This window comes from Symphalangus syndactylus, chromosome 7, assembly GCF_028878055.3.
Source record: "Symphalangus syndactylus isolate Jambi chromosome 7, NHGRI_mSymSyn1-v2.1_pri, whole genome shotgun sequence".
In the NCBI taxonomy this organism is placed as follows: Eukaryota; Metazoa; Chordata; class Mammalia; order Primates; family Hylobatidae; genus Symphalangus; species Symphalangus syndactylus.
The window spans coordinates 39,267,624-39,291,340 of NC_072429.2; positions in this window are offsets into that span (position 1 = coordinate 39,267,624).

Here is a 23,717-nt window from a genome sequence, read left to right on the forward strand (position 1 = left end):
GCAGGAGAATTGCTTGAACCCAGGAGGCAGAGGTTACAGTGAGCCAAGATCGTGCCATTGCACTCCACCCCAGGAAAAAAAAAAAAACAGACTATATGTATAGATACAGGTAAGGGTAATGTTTTAATCTATATATTGCATATTATGTAGATTCAAATTGAGAGACCACAGCATCACCATTCTGTTTCCCTCTCTTTCTGCCTTCCCTCACGTTCTTTTCATACAACTCTACCCTCTTGGTCCCACCAATACTCTGCCTTTCATATACTGTGTACACTTTGAGAGGAAAGAAAGATGGAATGAAGTTTTTAATAAGTTTTCAGAAGCAAGTTGATAACAAAACCATCTTGGAAACTCAGCTAATTGAAGGCCAGTCAAAACTTTGCTGCAAGGTCCCAATATCATGATAAAGTGCTTCCCCCGAGATAAGTCAGTCTTAGTTCTACCAGATAAAACTACTAAGCTCTTGGTCTACAGAATTACTTCTCTTTAGAGTCACTATTTTAGAACAATGCCTGATGTCACCATAATTGATGCGAAGAACATTATTTGATGACTAGACACCCAGCATGCAAACACTGCTAGAGCTGACAGCAGACAGCTGGGTGAGTCAGCTTAGAGTCAACTCCATCCATGGACCTGTGTTCTTCAGGATATTGATATGTGCACCTTTCTGTACTCCAAACAGCAGCAGCAGGAGGAACAATAACAGAAAAATGTGTTATGTTCACATTTATTTGATTAACACTGGAATATGTTATTTTCATAGAGGCCTGCTTAGTACCTTTATACAAATGGTCATTATGAATATCCAAATACGCTGAGTTTTTCAAATGTATTTGACAAAAACTCTTTTTACAGGGTTTAGAGAGGCAACTTAAAATAAAAAATTCCTAGACTACCATCCTGACTAACATGGTGAAACTCCATCTCTACTAAAAATACAAAAAATTAGCCAGGCATGGTGGCGGGCGCCTGTAGTCTCAGCAACTCAGGAGGCTGAGGCAGGAGAATGGGGTGAACCTGGGAGGCAGAGCTTGCATTGAGCCAAGATTGTGCCACTGCACTCCAGCCTGGGGGACAGAACAAGACTCCATCTCAAAAAAAAAATAAAAAATAAAAAAAATTCCTAGACTATTGCCTGTGGATCTGTGGTTTGGGAAATTATGTTTAAGCCGCAATGTGCTATCCAGGATAGCTTACTTGAAACATTTCAGATTGGCAAATTCAGATTGGCAAATATGTTTTTTTTTTTTTTTTGCTAACTTTGTACCCTAAAGTGAAAAAGATAAATTGTAGATGTATTTTTTTATTTTCCAAAACCATGACTCCATAGAATTGGGTCTAACACATTCTGTAATTTTTCTCCTTTTCAAGACCCAAAGCGACCTCCCTCTATAAATCCACTCTCAACTATAATTATAAAAGTGAAAATTTAATAAAAACTCAGAAATGTGCCAATAAGCACAATGCATGCAATCTTTCATTTAATCCACAAGTCAAAGCTATAAAATAACTATGATTATTATCCTCACTTGCAGATAAAAGATCTAAGTCTTGCTAGGTTAAGGTGGTTTTCAAGATCACTTGAATAATCACTGGAACCAAGGCACACTGTCTGCAGAGCCGGAATCTTTCCACAACTATTCCTTCTCAGCTGTGCATGTCCTAAAGCCCACTCTTGCCTGTCTCTTCTTGATACTTTATCATACCCGGGCATGTATAAAACCTGCATATCACTCTACTCCTCCTGCCATAGTGCCTTAACACTGTGTTGGGTGTTTTATTAGCACTTTTTGATTTGAATAGAGAGAAAAAAAAAATATCCAAAAGGATCAAGACATCTCCATGGGGAAAGGGGGCTGACTGAATGTCCCTTCCCAGACAAAGGCTGTGTCCATCTCTTTCCTTTGTGAGCTGTTCTACACTTGAAGGATCCTCACGAAGCACAAAAGACCTGTGAAAGGGGAAGAGCAGTCCAGCTGACTGATAGAAAGCCTTCTGTGTGTCCTGTTCCTCTGACTTGGACCCCAGTGAATACCATTTGTTTAAATAATGATCAGAACATAATAGATACGATGAGGTTGCCAAGAGCCTGGTCATTCAGCCTCTGCTTGGCTAAGGGGGGGAAAAAAGAAAGAAAAAAAAACCCGCCCTGATACGGCCATGGCATGGTTCACTGGGCTCAGATTTCCCCACTCTGAAGTTTGAACTGAAATCCCAAGATCTATCAATTTTAGAGAACAAAAAAGTTGGCAGACAAACAGAACCTTCCCCTCATCTCCAATAAATAAATACATTTTGAAAAGTGGGATAGAGAGGACTGCTAACCACATAGGAGTAATTATCAGAATGGCAGAATAGTGATATTCCCATCCTGTTACTGTCCCTAGTTGGGAGTGGAGGTGAGTGATGTATTTTGGAAAGGCAGAAGTGTGCAGGAATAAGGAACAGGACTTCTGCTGTTATTAGATTGAGGTTTGAGGCCTAGCTCTTCTTTGCTCACATTATGTGCCCTTGATCAAGTTGTTATTACTTCTCTGAGACTTGTTTTTCTCAGCTGAGAAAGTGGAGAAAATACAGCCACAAGTTTTATGAAGATTAAATGACTTACTGTGCCTAAGGGCTGTAGAAGTGGAAAAACTTTGCTCATCTTTGGAAGCCAGAATCTTCACTATCAAGCCATGGATGATGCATTAACTCTGCCCATCTCCACTCCTACCCAAGAGCCCTAAACTCTCCTCCTCCCTGCTTTAGCCATATGCCACATTAAAAAACAAAAACAAAAAACCCAGGAGCATGTAGTGCTTAAAATCCAGTACAGTAGTTGCTACTGACCATGTAGCAAACATGACAACTATCCCTGGTGCACCTGGAAGCCTGACATTCTAACTTATAGAGGCATACACATACTTCCCTGGCCTCCAGCAGAAAGAACTTGGCAGAGAAAACTCAGAACTAGGCCAGGCATGATGGCTCATGCCTGTAATCTCAGCACTTGGGGAGGCCCGAGTGGGAGGATCACTTGAGCCAAGGAGTTTGAGTCCAGGCTGGGCAACATCAGGAGACCCCATCTCTACAAAAAATAAAATAAAATAAATTAGGCAGGTATGAGGACATGTACCTGTGATCTCATCTATTTGGGAGGCTGAGGTGGGAGGATCACTTGAGCCTAGGAGCTTGAGGCTGCAGTGAGCCATGATCATACCACTGCACTCCAGTGTGGGCGACAGAGTGAGACCCTGTCTCAAAAAAAGAGTAAAAGAAAAAGAAAACTCAGAACTGCCCAGTAAAGAATGGTCACTGAATATTGTTCCTGTAGATGGAGACTGGTTACTGAGGTCCACACTTCTCCAGGCAGGAGTGCTATAGTCCAACTAGCAAAGCCTATGTCTACAGTGTTGCCAATTGACTTTCCTTTCCTTCAATTCTCTGTGTAACCAAGAGGAGTTACCAGATGGTGGGAATAAACCTGCTCACTGATTGGAACCCTGCACCCCTGAGAAACAGTACTTCCTACACAGCAAGTGCTTGATAAATGGAAGCTACTTTATAAATGCAAGGTATGACTCGGGGGGTGAGAAGCTTCGTTCCAAGATGGTAAGAATTTCTAACTATATATGGATTATCATCCAAATGACTGCAGAATATTATCCTCACCATTCATGAAATGTCTTGTAATCTCCATCAGTTTCACCCAGAACTTTATTTTCTTTAAACCCAAACTCCTTAATCTGGTTCAAAATTAACTCGTTATTTTCCAAAATAAACCAACATGTCTTCTGGGCTAGCTTTCTTCCATTAGTCCGTTTTCTTCTCACTCTTGCATTACCTCTCTGCTGTATAAGTGGACTCTACTTACAATTTATATCAGAAGCACAGCTTGGGTATTACAGTTAAGACCTTGTTTCTACAAAAAATTCTTTTAAAAAATTAGCTGAGTATGGTGAAACATGCCGGTAGTCCCAGCTACTCAGGAGGCTGAGGTGAGAGGATCACTTGGGACTGGGAGGTGCAGGCTGAAGTGAGCCGAGACCATGCCACTGCACTCCAGCCTGGGTGACACAGCAAGATCCTGTCTCAAAACAAAAGTAACGTCCAGGCACGGTGGTTCACACCTGTAATCCCAGCACTTTGGGAAGCTGAGGTGGGCAGATCACTTGAGGTGAGAAGTTCGAGACCAGCCTGACCAACACGGTGAAACCCTGTCTCTACTAAAAATACAAAAAAATTAGCCAGGTGTGTTGGTGCATGCCTGTAATCTCAGCTACTGGGGAGGCTGAAGCAGGAGAATCTCTTGAACCCTGGAGGTGGAGGTTGCAGTGAGCTGAGATTGCACCACTGCACTCCAGCGTGGGCGACAAAGCGAGACTCCATCTTAAAAAATAAAAATAAATAAAATATACTCAAATTATTCTAAAAAGTATTTGGGTAATCTCATATTAATTTAAATTAACACTAAACCATATGTATCCAACACACACACACACACACACACACACATACACAATTATTACATAAAATCAGGAATCTGAGAAAAAGGTGACTAGATCACAACAAAGAAACTCTCCATCCTCTCCCCTACTCTACTGCTGTGGGTATGCAGAGAAGGATTTGCTGCCCTTACCCTAAGAAGCTGGAGACTATGTTAGGCTCCATGGGAATAAACAAGGAAATTGCAACAAAGTGAATTACATACAACTACCAAAAAATCTCAGTAAAGGAAAGCATTTGCTCATTAAATATCTGGACACACAAATCTCAGAAATTTTATCTTGGCCTGATTTGGGCAATAAATTAAACTATATTAGTTCACTTTTTTTCTTTTTTTTTTTTTTTTTTTTTTTTTGCCTAGCTACAACTCTTTACCCCCAAGCTGAGCCCACCCAGGATGGTTCTTCAAGAGAACATAATTGGGGAATTTTGGTCTCAGTGTGAGGCCTTCAGAACTTAATCACAGGAGTCCAGAATCAAACAGCCCTTAAAAATCAGTTCTTTCAGTTTTTATACAAAGAACTTCCTGGAACACAGGGAAGCATCATACTGGCTCAGCCCAGCATTCACTCCCCCTCACAGAACTAGACTGACTATCCTTGTCTCAGGTGGCTCCTCAGGCAGTGGGCGAGTCCTTTCTATCAGTCCTTTCTCTCATGGTTCCCTCTGTTCCTACCTTTGAAAGAGAAGCCAAGCTGAGTGATTAACAGTCTGCCCTTGTGAGAAAAAGGAGTTGGGAATTACAAGATGAAGTAGCTGGCAACTTCCCTAGCTGAAAAGAGAAACATGCAAGTCTAATCTTTATGCTCTTCTGCTTTTGAACCACAGTTTTTTAAAAAATCAAATATGTCAAGGAAAAAGCAAGGTCCCACAATGAAGGGCAACAGGCTAGTCAGAGACGACACCAGTGGCAGCCAAGAGATCTTTATTGGAGAGGTAGAGGTCAAGTCGTGCGGGGGAGAGACAGAAGAGAAGAAAGAGAGGAGGAGGAGAGGAGAGGAGAGGAGAGGAGAGGAGAGGAGAGAAGAGGAGAGAGAGCTGCTGGTGTGCTGGGTTTTATATCCCTTGGGCCTACGTGGGGCGGGCCCAAGGGAAGGCGGGAGATGCTTCTTTCTGATTGGCCCTCCTTTGGCGGGTTCAGACAGTGCCCGGTCAAGGAGGGGAGAAGAACCCGGAACCGGCGCCATTAAGGTATCCCTGTTACCTAACATTCCTCCCTTTTTTGTTTCTTAAGAAGTGGGGAAATGGGCATTGTAGTTCGTCTGACTACTTCCGGCTGAGCGGGGGCGTCGTGGGGGAGGGGTATGGGAGGACTGTGGGGGTTGCGTACGGGGCACAGCAGGAGTATAAGGCCAAGCAGTAGGGCACTGTATGTAAACATCTCCTCAGTTGTGAAGTCCATGAATGTTCCTTGTAGCCAGCCAAAGGGCAGGGAGGGGTCTGTGATGAGCCAGCAGTCTTTGCGGAGATCATCTAGGAACTGGTGGAACCGAGACATGGCGCTCAGGGTCTGTCTCTGGAGTCAGCCGAAACGGAAGGACTAAGGAGCCTCTGAGAGGCGGAAGGCCGTGGGTCACCTGGTACCAGGATTTTAACGAGTAAAGGAGAGGGGCCCAGGCTGGAGACGCGAGGAGGAGAGGGAGAAAACTCTGTTCCCTGCAGGCCGAGACGGAAGTGAATGATAGGGGCCTACCACTGCTGTAAGGGCGTCGGGCAAAATGTGTCCGTCACGGGAGCGGCTAGGGTCTGGCGATTTGCCCGAGAGGTAGGCCCGGGAGGGGAAAACTTACCGAGATGAGGCCGGTGGTGGGCGAAGAGCTCGGCGAACAGGAAAATGGGTGAAGGCTGGCCGGAGGTCTAGACTGAGCCTGGGAAGGGGATTAGGGTCCCACCTAAAGGTGGGGAATCCCAATCCGAGTCACGGCACCAAAATGAAGGGCGACAGGCTAGTCAGAGACGACACCGGTGGCAGCCAAGAGATCTTTATTGGAGAGGTAGAGGTCAGGTCGCGCCGGGAAGAGAGAGAAGAGAGAGAGAGAGCTGCTGGTGTGCTGGGTTTTATAACCCTTGGGCCTACGTGGGGCAGACCCAAGGGAAGGCGGGAGATGCTTCTTTCTGATTGGCCCTCCTTTGGCGGGTTCAGACAGTGCCCGGTCAAGGAGGGGAGAAGAACCTGGAACCGGCGCCATTAAAGTACCCCTGTTACCTAACACACAAGACTCCTGGAAAGGAGCCTTTTTGTTGAGCAGGGAAATGCATATGAACACATGAATTACAGAAGCCAAGAATTTAGAAAGGGAAGGAATGTGGAGGGATCCAGAGGGGAATACTGTATCTAGGAGGGAAAAGAAGTTGAAGCCAGCAAGATGGGGAGGCAATGGAAAGGAGGATTGGGAGAGAGAGAGACAGTGTGTGTCTGGCGCCTAGACAGAAAAAAAATATATAGAAAAAGAACAGAAATAAGGAAAGTAGATTTCTCGAAGTTTGGACATATATTTGAGATGTTCATGTATTTGTAAAAGAAACGAATCAGTCTTCAAGCTGCTGTAGGGTGGGCAAAGACAGCTAGGGGATCCCGTCCATTAGGGTTATTGTTCTTTTTTTATTTAATGCTTTGAAAAGGCAAAATAGATAAATTTAACCGTCTAAATTCAGTACCTTGGACTTCTTTAGCAAATAAGCTATTTAGTGAGCTTTCTTTCCTGTTCTGATGGCAGAGTTTATTCTTCCGCTGGAGTGACAGGGGAGAATAGGGGATATGAGTTAGAATTATTCTTTCCTCAACTAGTTTTTCTATCATGACTGGATTTCAGTTCAGTTATACTTTAATAAACCCATATTTTGAGCTTAGCATTTTCAGATGTTTATGATTTCTTTTTCTATATATAAGAGAACTAAGATTAAGAGGTTTAGAAACTTACCCCAAGTTCCATGGCCACAATGTGAAGACACGTTTTGATTCCTGGATTGGAGTTCTTTCCACCACAGCTGTCACTTGTGTATTTCTCAAAGTGTGGGCCGCAGATCAACAGCATCCACATCCTCAGAGAGCACAGTAGGAATACAGCATCCTAAGTCCTACCCCAGACCTCCTGAATCAGAATCTGCATTTTAAGCAGGCCCCGAGGTGGTCCATAATCAACGTTTTGGTTTGAGAAGCTGGCATTCCACCATACTGCCTTCTCCAGCTACAGGGCATTCCTCTCTAGCCACAGCTTTGCTCTGGCTATGAAATAGCTGAGAAAAGCTCTGTGTGAACTTGGAAAAAAATCTATGCCATTAAGACACTATAGAGGATAAAAAGCAAGCCAGAGAACAGTGGGTACAGAATAATTCTATTTTAAAATATATATTTTTTGAGACGGGATCTCACTCGGTCACCCAGGCTGGAGTGCAGTGGCACAATCATGGCTCACTGCAGCCGCAACCTTCAAGGCTCAATCAGTCCTACTACTCAGCCTCCCGGGTAGCTGGGACCACAGATGTGCACCACCACACCCGGCTAATTTTTGTATTTTTTTAGAGACCAGGTTTTGCCATGTTGCCCGGGTTAGTCTCAAATTCCTAGACTCAAGCGATCCACCTGCCTCGGCTTCCCAAAGTGTTACAATAAATTATATATATAGTAGGTATATATATATCCATGCAGAAAATAGAGACTAGAAAGATTTAGGAGAAAATGTTCTCTCTGGTGATGTGATGATAGGCAATCTTGTCTCCTTTTTTTTTTTTTTATTGTTCTAGTTTTCTTTTAGAAGCACCTGTTACTTTTTGAAAAGTTAGGTTTTCTACAATAATCTTTACTAAATCTGGTTTGCTAAGGGATGAGAAAAGTAATGCATGAGAAATCTGGGAGCTGGCATGAGTGATCCCAATAGAATGCCACTACTGAGGTTTTCTTAGATATTAATGGGCACATAGAGCTCACAGCGTTTATCAGCCTCCTGCAACTACTCTACTCACTTCCAGGGAGGGGCTCATTCTTCTGGCCCCCAGGGGGCAGTCCTCCATAAGTTTACAAAAGCCTACTCTTTTTCCCCCACAGTGTGAATAATCAGGCATCATATTGGCCACAACTCAGCTACACCAAGGTCTGAGAGATTCTGGGCACTTTAACAACAACAGCAAAATACTATAGAAACCGAGAGATAATATTTTATAAACAGAGGCAAAATCCCCAAATAAACAGAAAAGAAACAGAACACAAACCACCCACATTGCTCAGCCATAGCACCAAAAGATTTCCATCTACAAGAACATTCTTGTGTTTGGGGAGGGAGGGCAAAGGTGGGAAGGATACACACAACAAAGACACTACACAGGGTTCAGATTGCTGAGGTCGCTTCTATTAATACCTCCTACTACCTGTTAAACCTTGGGCAAGTCACTTAACTGTTCTGCTCCTCTATTTCATCCATTGTCAGTTTCTCAATCTGCAGCCTTGAAGATTTTCTGAGTGCTTTAAAAACTGTCAAGTGTGCAAAGATAAGCTTCTTTGTTGTGCTGGTTGTTCAACATTTTCCCTCTAGATCGATTCTAAACCCTTCTCTGAGTTAGTCTGTGCCTTGAGATGCTGATGTTTTTGGATTGTGTCATACAGGCTCTCTGACCCACTGGCATCTGTTGGGAAGTAACAATAAGAGATTAGACAACAGGAGAAGACAGAGGTAGACACTTCCTTGCCAGATATCTATGTTATCTTAAAGAAGACCCAGGAGAATAGCACTACCAACTTATTATGTAATGCTGACAGCTAAAAGGCATGCTTGAGATTTTACAGTTGTTTTGTGCTAATTATTAAATGTCAGGTTTTCTTATTCACCTTGTTGCCAAACACTGAATAAACCTCAGAATGTTAGAATAGGGTGCAATTTGAGGTATTAGTTTAGTAGTTTCCAAACTATGAGTGAAGTCATCTGGTATCCAAAGAACAGTGAAACAGAACACCAAGTGTGTGTGCTTGCCTGCGGCATTGCCTGCAGGTGGAATAAATTATGTGTCACATACAGAAACTCCCTGTTATTTTCCAAGTATATGTAAATGGACTTATGACAAAATGCAAGGTCTTATAAAGGCATGACAGAATTCATGGGGGCTTGTAACTCATTGCATAATTTTTCAATAAGCAGTAGTTGAAAGGGCCATCTTTTAATATACAAATTTTGGAAACAACTAGGATCACTTCTAATGAAATCAAACTTTTTATGGTTTTTGTTCATCATTTCAGGTAAATTATTTTCCCTTCCTTTGATTCATTCAACAAAAACTAAGTGAGATCCTCATATTTGTTTAGCATTGAGCTAAACATTTGTACTTCTTCCAAAAGTGAAAAAAAAATCAATTCATGGACCTTATTTTCTAATGACAAAGGAGTTCATCAGACAAATTATTACACAAATATTTGCTTAAATTAAATGTGTGGCAAATGCTATGAATCAAAGTTATAGGCTGAGAATGTAGATATACCAGGGGACGTAGCCCATTCTAAAGTGTTAGTGAAATACTCCCTAAGAAAGAGATACAATATTTAAGTTGAGACTTAATAATACCACTGAAGGAAGCCACTTTGCCATAATTTGCTCTTCACTAAGCCAGTGGACACCACCCAGGACTTCAGCAAGTGTCTCCTGCAGTTGGTGTTACGCAAACTGCTCAGTAACTTCCCAATGTCTTGCTCTTGAACTTAAGCAAGAAAGAACTCTAAAATGAGCATCTTAAAATTATCAATATATTCCTTTCAACTCTTGTTAAAACTGGGCATTTCGCTTCTTGCCATGCATGTATTTTTCAAGATGCTCATCTTAAGGCCCTTCATGGACTGGGCGTGGTGGCTCACGCCTGTAATCCAAGCACTTTGGGAGGCTGAGGGGAGCTGAGGTTGGAAATTCGAGACCAGTCTGGCCAACATGGAGAAACTCTGTCTCTCCTAAAAATACAAAAGCCGGGCATGGTGGCACTCGCCTGTAATCCCAGCTACTTGGGAGGCAGAGGCAGGAGAATTGCTTGAGCCTGGGAGGTGGAGGTTGCAGTGAGCCAAGATTGCCAAGATCACACCTTTGCACTCCAGTCTGGGCAAAAAAAAAAAAAAAAAAAAAGGCTCTTCATGCTAGACTGTAACAGAGAATGGTGAAGTAGAAGTTTCATTATGATGAGTAGTATTTTTCCTTACTATTGGAAAATTAACCCAGAGTGGATGAAGTGTGAATTTATTTGCTTAGTTTATCTTTAAAAATACTCTGGACTATATTTGAATAAATTTATTAGTCTTTGATTCTTAGAATGTTTTTTCAGATTTTAAGTGTGTATATATATATACATATATATAGTGTTGTGTTTATATATACGTGTGTGTATATATATACATATATAGTGTGTATATATACACAAGTGTATATATATGTGTGTGTGTGTGTGTGTGTGTGTGTATAGTGTTGATTCAGAATCCAATTTTAGCATGTGCTATGGATAAGGTGATTTTATGAGGTCAGATTGGGGGAAGGAAGCTCTTATTTTCTAAAATTATGGTTGTCAAGGCTACGAAGTTGAATTAAACTTACTTTGCAAAATCCTTGAAATCTTCTAATGTTTGGGGAAAAGAAAACTTTATGCATATCAAATAAAGTAAATCAATATCAGCAAGGACCTTGGCAATACCCTAATGAGCCCTAAGTGAATGTAATCATGGAAACAGTAGAGAAGTGGTGAAATAAGACTCAGCCACTGCAAAATCCCCTGGCAATTGTTGAGAGATGGCTATACGTAAAGCAAAGCCCACACTGGAAAACTGAGGGAGGGCTGCTTAATTCCTAAAGAGAATGGTTCTCTACTACCTGCCATGCTGGGAATAATTTTAGAGAGATATTTGGCCGAAGATATTAAGGACTAATGGTGGTTAAATTGTTTTTTTTTTTTTCTTTTTGTTTTTTGTTTTGAGACAGAGTCTTGCTCTGTCACCCAGGCTGGAGTGCAGCAGCACAATCTCGGCTCACTACAACCTCTGCTTCCAGGGTTCAAAAGATTCTCTTGCCTCAGCCCCCGAGTAGCTGGGATTAGGGGCGTGCATCACCACGCCCGGCTAATTTTTGTATTATTGGTAGAGACAGCGTTTCACCATGTTGGCCAGGTTGGTCTCGAATTCCTGATCTCAGGTGATCCGCCTGCCTCGGCTTCCCAAAGTGCTGGGATTATAGGTGTGAGCCACCGTGCCCGGCCTTTTTTGTGTTTGTTTTTGTTTTTTTGTTTTTTGCTTTTGAGATAGAGTCTCTCACTGTTGCCCAAGTGGGAGGCGCGATCTCGCCTCACTGCAACCTCCGCCTCCGGGTTCAAGCGGTTCTCCTGCCTCAGCCTCCCGAGTAGCTGGGATTACAGGCGTGCACCTCCAAGCCTAGCTAATTTTTGTATTATTAGCAGAGACCAGGTTTTTCACCATGTTGGCCAAGATGGTCTCAAACTCCTGACCTCAGGTGATCCGCCCGCCTCAGCCTCCCAAAGTGTTAGGATTACAGGCGTGAGCCACCGTGCCCTGTGGTTTACTTCTTATCTCACTCTTAGCCCCAAAGAACACACTATTCAGGCTCGGCTATTTCAGAATGTCAGTGGCTTTTCTTCTTGTTCCTCAAATCACACCACTTCTAATACCATAATAATCTGTCAATCTCCATGCCAGACAGTGAAACCTCAACTTCCTCATCTATAAGATTAGGATAATACTAACTTTCACCAATTGCCAGAGGTTTTCAGCGAGGCAATGCATGTAACAGATTTAACCGCAATTACTTGTATGTAGCAAAGATTTTTAAATACTAGCCATCAATCATTATTAGCACTCTTTTGTGGTAGTTAGGGAAGCGGCCATGTACTCATCACTATATTCTTAGCACCTACTACAGTGTCCAGTGCATAGAAGAGGTTCAAAATTTATGGAAAGAGTAAGGATATTATTAAAAATCGAGGATTCCCAGGGTTTAGAATCCAGAATAATAAAAGATCTCTTTTTGTTTTTCATTCATCACATCAAAAAATCCAGTTAGACTCCACAGTCTTACTCTGACACTGAGAAAAGTGAAAAATTCAATGGTTTTATCCTAAACAACAAACACAAATAATATGTTTCTCATTAGGGAAAAAAATACCTTGACCACCAGTTTCCAAACACTGACTTCCTGAAAGAAAGTGGAAAAATCCAAATCTAAATAAAAATCTGCAGCTTCTCCAAGACCCACGCTCCGGGCCATATCAACTAATACTCCGGGAGGGATTAGTTTCCGTCCACCAATGGAACTAGCTTCCCTTTGCAAAGCCCCTTTTATAGGCAGAATTCCTTTTCCATTTCCTTGGGGTTTTATTTCACTTTGTGGGCTGTTTGCAATATTCTGGTTTGAGGGAGTAAAAGGGAAAGAGGAGGAAAATGCAGGGTGAGTTCCTCCAAATGTCAGGCTGGGTAGTGCCAGGACAGCTGGGCCTGAAATCCTGTACCTAAGGAGGGGACTTGTGTGGCCGAGAAGAATGTGAGCTCAGCCTCATCTGGTTTCTTTTAATGCTCGAAGCAAAGAGCCTGAGTTATTGCATTCTTTCTCGATGTCTTACATAAAATCAGATTATTAAGTGCAGAGACAGTCGACTGTTCTCTGTCCTCCTGGCTAGCTTTTAGCATCCCCATAGCAACATCGATAAACAGAGAAATAAATGAACTTCTGAAGAACAAGTCTGTTGGCTTTGCTGTCTAAATTATTCTCACTGTCTCTGCTTAAAGACACACACACACTGTTATTGTTCGCCTTCCTAAATCTATGTGCTTTTTTAGCCCAGTGATGACAAGTTTGAGCTTTTACATTTAGATTTTGATCGATTTTGAATTTGGTTTCCGTCACCCCTTTGTTTAAAAAAATCTTCAACTACTCACTGTCATCTACAGAATTAAGTCTGTTTCCTTTGCACAGTATTCAAAATTCACTTGATCGCTTTCTTTTCTTTCTTTGTTTTCTTTTTGAGGCAGAGTCTTGCTCTGTCGCCCAGACTGGAGTGCAGTGGCGCGATCTTGGCTCCATGCACCCTCCACCTCCTGGGTTCAAGCAATTCTCTTGCTTCAGCCTCCCGAGCAGCTGGGACTGCAGTCACCTGCCACCATGCCCAGCTAATTTTTGTATTTTTAGTAGAGATGAGGTTTTACCATATTGGCCAGGCTGGTCTCGAACTCCTGACCTTAAGTGATCTGCCCGCCTTGGCCTCCCAAAGTGCTGGGATTACAGGCATGAGCCACCACGCCTGGCCTCACTTGATCTCTTTCAAAGCCAGTTCTCCGCCATTGTCAATGACGCCTTAAGCTTCATTCAAGGAGAAAAAGGCTCATTTTCCTTATAAGACACTTTCTCATCTGACATTAACACCCCTGTCCACACTCCCAGCTATGATATTAAAAAAGGGTGTTGGACCGGGCGTGCAGTGGCTCATGCCTGTAATCCCAGCACTTTGGGAGGCCGAGGTGAGTGGATCATTTGAGGTCAGGAGTTCGGGACCAGCCTGGCCAACATGGTGAAACCTCATCTCTACTAAAAATAAAAAATTAGCCAGGAGTGGTGGTGGGCACCTGTAATCCCAGCTACTCGGGAGACTGAGGCATGAGAATCGCTTCAGTCCAAGAGACGGAGTTCGCAGAGAGCCGATATTGTGCCACTACCCTCCAGCCTGGGTGACAAGAGTGAGACTCTGGTGCAAAAAAAAAAAAAAAAAAAAAAAGAAAAAGGAAAAGGATGTTAACGTCAGATGAGAAAGAGTCTTATAAGGAAAGCAATAACTAAAGCAAACTTCAAGTCCATCTGCAACATGGAATCCCAGTCTGGCCCCTACCGCCGCCAGCCTGGATCAAGCCATCCCCAGGGCCAATCTAGATTACATCTTCAAGAGTCTCCGAACTGGGCTTGGTGCTTACACTCTTGTCCTGCATGGTCTGTTTATTGACACAGCAGTCAGAATGATCTTTTAAAAACATAAATCGTATTAGGTCTCTCCCCTGTTTAAAACTCTTCAGTGACTTTCCTGGCACATAAATGAAGTCCAAAGATCTTATAATGCCTATCGGGTCCTAAGTGGCCTGGCCTGTGTTCATTTATCTTGCCTCATGTTGTGTCTCTTCTCTCACCTCTGGCTGTTACCCTCCAGAATCACTGGCCTTATTTCCATTCCTTAAACGTGTACAGCCCTTTCCTGCTTCTGGCCTTTGCATTTTCTCTTACCCTTCCTGGAACAGTTTCCTCTGATTTTATGGGGTTGATGCCTTCTCATTGCCATTCAGGCCTCAGCTCAAATGTTTTCTCTAAATGTTTTAGAGAATTTATTGACCACTCCATCTGTAGTTCCCTTACCCCATCCCACCTCAGTATGCTATCAAATTGTTCTGTTTCCTTGTTATCTTGCTTATTTATTTGATAACTTCATTGTCTGAGTGTCTCCATTACAGTATAAGGAGGGCAGTAACCATTTCTGATTGGCTCACCACACAAAGTCTTGGCACACAAAAGGAAATCAATCAAAATATTTTCTGATTGGGAGGCCGAGGAGGGCGGATCACGAGGTCAGGAGATCGAGACCATCCTGGCTAACATGGCGAAACCCCGTTTCTACTAAAAATACAAAAAATTAGCCAGGCATGGTGGTGTACACCTGTAGTCCCAGCTACTCAGGAGGCTGAGGCAGGAGAATGGCGTGAACCCGAGAGGTGGAGCTTGCAGTGAGCTGAGATGGCGCCACTGCACTCCAGCCTGGGTGACAGAGTGAGACTCCGTCTCAAAAAAAGTACATATATATATATACACAAACGAATCAATAAATAAATCCCATTTTTCAAGACCCAGTCTGTATATGACCTCTCTGGTGAAGCCTTTATCACCCATTACTAGAAAGTGCCTCTCCGTGCAAATCTCATGCACAGCATTGATCATTTCTTTTAGAGGTCTGATGTGCACAGCTGCCATACCTTCTCTATTAAACTATAACTTCTTAAGCAATGTCTGGTCCATTTTATAAGCTACCACCTATATCTTTATATATCAGAGGTGCTCAACTAACAAATATCACTGTTTTGCTTCTTACCCCTACAATAGCTCACATGAACAGGCCTGGCCCTACAGTTGTCCTTCTACTTAATGTTGAAGCACAGGAAGTTTATTTCTTGGTTACTAATTATAGCATATCTTTTCAGTGGTTCACATCACAGTCCTTGGCTGCCATCTCATGTGTAAGCTATTGAGAACAGTTCTTTGTGAGATGAAGCATTGTTGCCTCGTGTATTAGTCTATTCTTACATTGCTATAAAGAACTACCTGAGACTGGATAATTTATAGAGAAAAGAGGTTTAATTGGCTCACGTTTGTGCAGGCTGCATAGGAAGCATGGCTTGGGAGGCCTCAGGAAATTTACAATCATGGCGGTAGGTGAAGGGGAAGCAGGTTTGTCTTACATGACCAGAGCAGGAGGAAGAGGGCGAAGGGAGAGGTGCTACACGCTTTTAAACAACCAGATCTCACGAGAACTCACTCACTATCTTGGGAACAGCAAGGGGAGATGTGCACCCATGATCCAATCACCTCCCACCAGGCCCCTCTTCCAATATTGAAGATTGCAATTCAGTGTGAGATTTGGGCGGGGACACAAATCCAAACCACATCAACAGGGTCTCCAGGTGGGTACCAGAAATAAGAGCCTTCTTTGGAGTAACAGCAGACCACTCCACACCCCCGCACCCCTCCCACCACACACACATACCCTTCAGAGGTGCCAGAGAGCTAACACTCTACAAGGGTAATGGTCAACCAATGGAGACAGAAACTGGATATAAGTGCCTCATTTTTCTGGTCTTTAGCTGGGCCAATTTGAGACACATTCTAGAGAGTCCTCAAATATTCTGGCAGAACTAAACCCTGTCACCTGTGGCAGTGACTTCACAATGGACCTTCCTGAAATTTTATCTTTTGTATTCTATTCTCTTTCTCATTCTTTTCTCATCCTATTTTTGAGATCACCTCCCAAATAAACTATCTGTAAATAAGTTGTCTCAGGCTCTGCTTCAATGGAACTCAAAATAAGACATCAAATTTTTCTTTAAAAATCTCCTTTGCTTTCAACAAATAATGTTGGTAAAACTGGATATCCACATTCAAAAGATTGAAATTGGACCGTTACCTTACACCACATACAATAATGAACTCAAAATGGACCACACCCTAAAAGTATGGGCTCAAACTATAAAATTTCTAGAAGAAAACACATGGGTAAAACTTTATAACATTGGATTTGGCAATGCTTTCCTGGATATGACACCAAAAGCACAGCAACAAAAGGAAAAGCAGACAAATTATACTACATCAAAATATAAAATATCAGGGATGGGGTATAGTGGGTCATACCTGTAATCACAGCATTTTGGGAGGCCGAGGTGAGAGGATCACCTGAGGTCAGGAGTTCCAGACCTGCCTGGCCAAAATGGAGAAACCCCATCTCAATTAAAATACAAAAATTAGTCAGGCATAATGGCATGCACCTGTAATCCCAGCTACTCAGGAGGCTGAGGCAGGAGGATTACTTGAACCCAGGAGGCGGAGGTTGCGGTTAGCTGAGACTGTGCCATTGCACTCTAGCCTGGGTGCCAGAGCAGGGCACCATCTCAAAAAAAAGAAAAATTTGTAATGTCAAAGGACAATACAAAAAGAGTAAAAAGGTAACCCATGCAATGAGAGAAAATATTCAAAAATCATATATTTAATAAGGGATTAATAGTCAGAATATATAGAGAACTCTTACAACTCAACAGTAAAAAAAAACAACCAAATTAAAAATGGGCAAAAAACTTAAATGGGCATTTCTCCAAAGATGCTGTATAAATGGACAATTAGCAGATGAAAGATGCAACATTACTAATCATTAGGGAAACATGAATCAATACCACAATGTGATATCACTTCACATCCATTAGGATGGCTATTAAAAAAAAAACAACAACAACAGAAAATAACAAGTGTCAGCAAAGATGTAGAGAAATTGGAACCATGGAAAACAGTACAGTGGTTCCTCAAAATATTAAAGATAGAATTGCCATATAGTCCAGCAATTCCACTTCTGGGTGTATACTGCAAATAACTGAAAGTAGGATTTCAAATAATATTTGTTCATAGCAGCATTATCTTCTTTAGCAAAAAACAAGTGTCTATTGACAGATGAATAGATTTGCAAAATGTGGTATATACGTACAATCAAACATTATTCAGTCTTTAAAAGAAAGAAAATTCTGATATATGCTACATGGATGAAACTTAAAAACATTTTGCTAAGGGAAATAAGCCAGTCGCAAAAAGACAAATACTATATGATTTTAGTTATATGAGATATTTGAGTAGTCAAACCCATAGAGACAGAACATTTACAACAATGTGCATGCAACTATTGACAATGAGGTAGTCAGTTAAAATTAGTTAATGCAGAGAGAAAGAGAAGAAAAGGAAAAGGTGAAGGGAAGGGAAAGGAAGGAAAAAGGGAAAGGAAGGGAAGGGAAGGAAAAAGGAAGGGAAAGGAAGGCAGAGGAAGGGAAGGGAAGGGAAGGAAAAAGGGTAGCTCATGCCTGTAATTCCAGCACTTTGGAAGGCTGAGGCAGGCGGAGCATCTGAGGTCAGGAGTTCGAGACCAGCCTGGCCAACATGGCAAAACCCCTTCTCTACTAAAAATACAAAAATTACCTGGGCACAGTGGCGCACACCTGTAATCCCACCTACTAAGGAGGCTGAGACAGGAGAATCACTTGAACCAAAGAGGCGAAGGTTGCAGTAAGCCAAGATTGTGCCACTGCATTCCAGCCAGGACAACAGAGCAAGACACCATTAAAAAAAAAAGAACTTCTTCAGCTTCAAATCTGTAGAAACAAAGTAGATTAGTGGTTGCCTAAGTATGCAGGGGCTGGAGGAAAATAGGAAGTGATTTCTAATGAGTATAACATTTCTTTGGAGGTAATGAAAACATTCTGAAATTGATTGTGGTGATGGGGTTCTGGGCATACTGCCACTCAGATATGACACCTTGGCATTTGAGAAAGTAGCATAAGCAGGAAAGTCACTCTCTCACTTTCTCCTGCCCTTCTTCCCTGAAGCAAGTCATAAGACCCTCATTCCAGAGGTGTCCCTTCTATACATAGAGGAAAGGAACATCCTTATCACAGAAAGACATGAACACAGAAGAATTTGAACAAACATGCCCGCTAAGTTCCCTCCAGCTTATTACCATTAGATCACACCCTCTTTGTCTAATTATATTTCTCCACAACTGTCCACTCATCAAACCTAAGCATAAACACACATATTCCCTTTTTCTTTGGATTATCATTTCCAAAGCTTCTCATATCACATAAAGCTCACATTAAATAAATTTGCATGCCTTTTTCTTGTCGATCTGCCTTTTTCTTACAGGCACCTCAGCCATGAACCTAGCAGTGGGTAAGGAAAACTAATTTTTCCTCCTGTACAGTGGTGATGTTGCATTTTTCCTCCCATGTAGTGGTGATGTTGCAGAACTCCGAATATACTAAAAACCAATGAATTCTATGCTTTCAATGGGTGACATATGGTATTTGAATTGTATCTCAAAAAATTATTATATTAGAAGAAAAAGGAACCTCTTTTCCTTTGCCTTTTGACAATCCCTCTACTTAGGCATGTAATCAATGATCTTGGATATCCATAACATTCTTTCTCATTATGTCCAAAAATTCAAATTGCTTTCTTCTTCCACAACAAAATTAACTATCCTCTGTCCTATTTCTTTCTCATTCTGCCGTCTTAAAACTAGTATGGTATGCATCTATTTTTTTTTTTTTTTTTGAGACGGAGTCTTGGTCTGTCACCCAGGCTGGAGTGCAGTGGCGCAATCTCAGCTCACTGCAAGCTCCGCCTCCCGGGTTCCCGCCATTCTCCTGCCTCAGCCTCTCCGAGTAGCTGGGACTACAGGCGCCCGCCACCACGCCTGGCTAATTTTTTGTATTTTTTAGTAGAGACGGGGTTTCACCGCGGTCTCGATCTCCTGAACTCGTGATCCGCCCGCCCCTTCCTCCCAAAGTGCTGGGATTACAAGCGTGAGCCACCGCGCCCGGCCTGCATCTATATTTTTTAAAGGCCTAATGAATATCTCTATGAATACACATATTAGGAAAAAAAAATCTCTGCTACTTAAATAATTAAGCTAATGTGTGAAGTCCAGAAAACCTGGCAGAATAATAAGGAGGATATATTTAGATAACTGTCACAGCAGACACACCAAATACTGCCCATCGGCTCTTCTCTTTAGCTGCCAACGAGAATAGGAACCCTCAGTCACAGAGCTAAGTTGTACTTTCCAGAAAGGAAAACTGGAAAAAATGGAGCAGTTTCCCAGCAGCCTGAGTCATTGGACTCAGCCAACTTGATAGTAGTAGTGTTCCAGACTGATTTTGGTGTCCCAGAAGATAACATCCTGGGACTCATTGTGAGAGCTCAAGATTAGAAAGGGCAGCCTTATTCTAGCTCTTTTTAACTGTGCAATCCTGGGTAAGTCACATATCATTTCTGACCCTTCAGTTTTTAGGATTGAAATCTAATTCTTCCAAACCCACTACCTCTTCCAAAATCCTACCCTTACCATAAATACTTTATTTGTTTATTTAGAGACAGAGTTTTGCTCCTGTTGCCCAGGCTGGAGTGCAATGGCACAATCTCGGCTCACCGCAACCTTCGCCTCCCGGGTTCAAGCAATTCTCCTGCCTCAGCTTCCTGAGTAGCTGGGATGACAGGCATGCACCACCACACCCAGCTAATTTTGTATTTTTAGTAGAGATGGGGTTTCTCCATGTTGGTCAGGCTGGTCTCGACTCCTGACCTCAGGTGATCCGCCTGCCTCGGCCTCCCAAAGTGTTGGTAGTACAGGCATGAGCCACCGCACCTGGTCCATAAATACTTATTGTACTAAAAGGTAAGGGACTTGGGTTTGATTATCATCTCAGTAATTGTCAGCTTAGACAAGTTAGGTAGTCTCAGAGACTCAGTTTCCATAGCCTTAAAATGACAACAAATGACCTTGACAAAGACTAGAATTTGTGGGCTCTTGCTTCATTACATTTTCTTGAATATTTAAAAAGTTTATAAAATTCTAATAGAGTTTATTATTCTGTGAGGTAAAGTGAAAAATTTAAAAGAATTAAAATATCTTTTCATAAAGGATTGGTTAAGTTAATGGCATGTTCACACAACAGAATCCTAAGAAAAACATTAAAAATAGATATTTATAATAGATTTAGAATAAAGGCCAGGAAACATTAAGTGGGAAGAAAAATCAAGTTGCAGAACAGGACTATTAATTAGATCTCATTTAAATTTTTACTAAATAAAAAAGCATAAATAGTATATGAATTTGTACATGCACATATGTATATATACAAAGATAGAAGCTTGATAGGATACAAACTACACTCATATGCCTGGATTGTAAGATAGTGTGTGTTATATGCACACGTGTGTGTGTGTGTAAGGGAGTAAGGAATTAATTAAAATTTTTTTTTTTTTTTTTTTTTGGGGACGGAGCGTCACTCTGTCACCCAGGCTGGAGTGCAGTGGCGCAGTCTCGGTTCACTGCAAGCTCCTCCTCCTGGGTTCATGCCATTCTCCCGCCTCAGCCTCCTGAGCAGCTGGGACTACAGGCACCCGCCACCACACCCGGCTAATTTTTTGTATTTTTAGTAGAGACAGGGTTTCACCGTGTTAGCCAGGATGGTCTCGATCTCCTGACCTCGTGATCTGCCCGCTTCAGCCTCCCAAAGTGCTAGGATTACAGGCATGAGCCACCGCGCCCAGCCGGAATAAATTAAATTTAACATTAGAATTTATCAGTCAGGATATCACTTTTCCCATTACAGAATGGGCAACTTTGGGCCAGACTACTGTACTAAGCATTTTATATTCGGTAACTCATTTAATCATCCAAATACCTGAAGGATTATTGCTATTATTATTAATCCCATTTTACGAATGAGAAAAGTGGGGCACAGAGAAGTTAAGTAACTTACTCAGAATCTCATTTTTTTCTTTAACCAATATTTAGCTTCTTAGCTAATTGCCTTTGAAATAAAAAAAAAAATTTATCAGCAGAGTAATCTCTAATCCTAACATGATTGTTCTCTCTTCATCACAAAGATACCAGTCATAGATTTCTCCATTTTCTATTCAATATGGGGAAATATTTCTCAGATAAAAATGCATATAGCTGAAGGAACACCTGTCCATATTGTATTAATATTCAGCAGTATATTTGTTCTTTCCAACATGTAGTTCAAACTATCCCTTGTTTTCTGTACCTTTATAAATAGTCAATAAATTGAGTGAGGGGAAAATGTCACTAGCTAAATGACAAAAACATTTCACTCCCTACTTGCATCTACTTATTGCTCCTTTCTCTAATAACGTGAAAAAAATTAAATGTAGGTAAATTATAGCCTACTCATAAACTGAGAAACTCAATGCCTAAAAGTGAAAATGGGAATGAACTGGCTGACAAATTTTTCAACTGCTTGAAGACAGAAAAAGTAGTTTAACTGGAACAGAATTTGCCAGTTATCCAGCTTGCTCCAAATAAAAATAGTTTTTAAGTACTATGGGAAAATGTCAACTCCATCTCATGAACCCCTCTTTGACCCACCCAGGCAGCTTTCTCAGCAAAGCGCATGAAGGTGGGGCTAAGCATCAAAAGAGAAAGAGGGCAGTGGGGGATTAAACATGACACCCCCAAAACATACATACAAACACACACACACACACGTATGCGTGCATGCACTCACACAGGCTTGGTGCTTAGTGATTATAGTGATTACTGAAAATAAACAAGAAAGTTCAGATTCTCTTCCAACGTTCCTTTGTATCATGACTTCCACCTCTTTGAAATTCCCATTTCTCCCATTAGGTGAATGGCATCCTTCCTACTTCATCTCTCACAGGACACAATTGCAAAGTATTGATTCTTTGTTGAGTGATTTGAACATGAAGGATTTATAAATAGAAGACATTATTAAGGCAAAATAATACCTTGGGGCCAGTGATGCAGTAGGCTGCTTTTCTACTTCCCTTTTTCCTCCTTCTGGTCCATATGAACCTTCGCCTTTTGTTTCTCCTCGTCTTCTGGTTTCATTGCATCTGAAACCACCAAATATCTATTTTATATGCATGTTTCCTCTTCTATGTTTAAATGGAGAGTTTATTGATGTATCAAAGTGACAAAAAATACTTTTGTTTCTGTCATTTTGGCATAAGAGGGGAAGAGAGAGGTGCCCTAATTCACAGCAAGAGAGAAGAGAGTTTCATACTGCTCGGAAGCAGAGACTGCCTGGTGCTCAGCAGATGCCTTTCCCCTTCTTCCTGAGCCTACAGTCAGAATATGTTTCTCAGCCTGTCTAGTGCTTAGGTGTCATTAGGTCATAAAAAAATCTCCCAACTGTCATTCTTTATGCTCTTTCTCCTTCCCCTGACTCGATGCTAAAAAAGCACAGCAACCTTAGAAGCCATCTGATGAAGATAGCAGGGTCATGGAATGGAAGGAACCCAGGCATCTACGTCGCCTGGGAGAAAAATGGCCCATCAGTCAAAAACAACTATTGTTATTTTATACGGGCAGGAAATAAACTTCTCTTGTATTTAAGCCACTATGTGTTTTGCAGGATGTTTGTTACAGCAGCTATTTTCACTGAATTTATGCAAGTTTTCTTCCACTAGGAAAGGCACTAATATGAAGTAGGTCATGGCTAAGAATTTCATCCGGTTAATACCAGACTATAATGTCAAGACAACACCATTTTTCATCCATTTTGGTTGAGAAAACAGAAGTCCTAGGAGATAAACTGAATGGCCAAGAAATTAGAACAAAAGAACTAAATCGTTGTGCATTATAAAACAAGAAGAGTGTTTAAAATTTTCTGGAGTAATTCAAGAGTGTTGAAGAGGCTCTTAAATACATATATTGGGATTGAATATATAGACTGGAAATATAAGAGAAAAGTATTGAAGATGAAGTAGAAGAAAATAGCAACATGGGAGGATTTATAGATAAATCATCCAATGACAAATGTTCAATGGTTGGCTGGCTGTAGAATTTAAAAATCATAAAAACATTATATTAGTATTCATGTCATTGGCTTTGTGATCATGTGACATATCTCCCTTCAGTGAATG